Source organism: Oryzias melastigma, unplaced genomic scaffold (genome assembly GCF_002922805.2).
Source record: "Oryzias melastigma strain HK-1 unplaced genomic scaffold, ASM292280v2 sc01969, whole genome shotgun sequence".
Lineage (NCBI taxonomy): Eukaryota > Metazoa > Chordata > Actinopteri > Beloniformes > Adrianichthyidae > Oryzias > Oryzias melastigma.
The window spans coordinates 1-1,517 of record NW_023418547.1 but is presented as its reverse complement, the minus strand read 5'-3'; the positions used below and the strand labels follow the sequence as shown (position 1 = coordinate 1,517).

Here is a 1,517-nt window from a genome sequence, read left to right as displayed (position 1 = left end):
CTGAGAATGGACAGTGGAGCGGCGTCGCCCCCACATGCAAAGGTCTCATCTCCAGTTTGTTTAGCCCTGTAACACCTGAGGCGTCATCGGTGACACAGAATCATTAACAAACCGTAACAACTGTTAACGTGATCATTCCAGTTGATTCTGAGCCGTTTTTCTCCTTCAGACTCTGTTGGAATTATCACTTTAGCAATTAAAAACTAGATAGCATTACCTGTGATAATAGTGTGAATGTTGTAAACTGAATGTAGCTGCTGAAGAAGCTGAAAGCTGAAAATGCTGAAAATGAAAGCTTGCTAAAATGTGCGATCAATGCCAAATTAGCAAAAAAAAAAAAAAAATAGCCTAATCCTAAAATATTAGCTAAACTCCAAATTATCCTTGAAAAACTAGAAACATGTCTAATTTTGCCAAAACAGCTAGCATACTGTTAAAGAATTAGCTAAACTCCAAATGAGCCTAAAAACTGGAAAAATGTATAAATTAGCCAAAACAGTTAGCATGTTGCCAAAATATTTGTTAAACTCCAAATTATCCTTAAAAAAATAGAAACATGTCTAATTTTGCCAAAACAGCTAGCATAACGCTAAAATATTAGCTAAACTCCAAATTACCTTAAAACCCCAGTAGTTGCTGAACCTTTTAAAGTTTGAAAGGTCTCTAGTATGTGCAGAAGTCCACAAGTGTCAACGTGCAAAAAGTTTTTGAAGAATTTGAGTTATTCCATATTCATGACCTAAGGGGCATATTTTGCTCAATATTTTTCAAAAAACTGTAAAGTATGAATACCAAAAATACAAGCAGTAACGTCCTGAATGAGCTGAACGTTTTGATACCAATATTACTGAAATCGCCTGAGTGCCAACGTGAGTTACAGTGAAGCTCAAATCAACCCATTTGTTCATGAAAATACTGAATCTTTTCTTTTCCTGGACAGTGGTGAAGTGTAAGGATCTGTCTCCTCCTCCGGCTGGACTTATGGAGTGTTCTCATCCTCTGGGGAACCACAGCTACCAGTCTGAATGTGTATTGTCCTGTGCTGAGGGTCATAAGCTGGATCCCCCCTCCTCTAGCGCTCTGCTATGTGAATCTTCAGGCCTCTGGAGCGCCTCAATGCCATCTTGTGTTGGTACGAGCGCATATCTGCAAAATACTTCATTTCCCTTTTAAATTGATGCAAAAAATATTGATTTCTAAACCTTCTTCCAGCTGTTCAGTGTCCTGCTCTCCAGGATCCAGAGAACGGAATGGTCCGATGTGGAGAGGAGACAGAGCTGAAGTTCAGCTTCAAAGCAGACTGCAGCTTCAGCTGTGAAGCAGGCTTCACTCTAACAGGGCCTGGTGAGGTCACCTGCACATCGGCAGGTGTCTGGAGCGGGAAGATACCTGAGTGTGTTGGTAGGAAACCCCTTTTGGAACCTTTTTGCAATAAATACTGGACTGACACTAAAAGTGTTTTTGATTTTTTTTCCACTAGAGATCAAATGTCCAGTTCCAAAGAAAGACGCTCAGCT

The 1,517-nt window shown here is 40.1% G+C and overlaps 1 long non-coding RNA gene across 1 annotated transcript; it reads left to right on the top strand.

Moving 5' to 3' along the window:
* LOC112140830 lies at window positions 1-1,517 on the top strand. The gene is made up of 4 exons (XR_002918267.2): window positions 1-42; window positions 941-1,132; window positions 1,213-1,401; window positions 1,481-1,517. It is a non-coding gene; the product is annotated as an uncharacterized LOC112140830 (long non-coding RNA).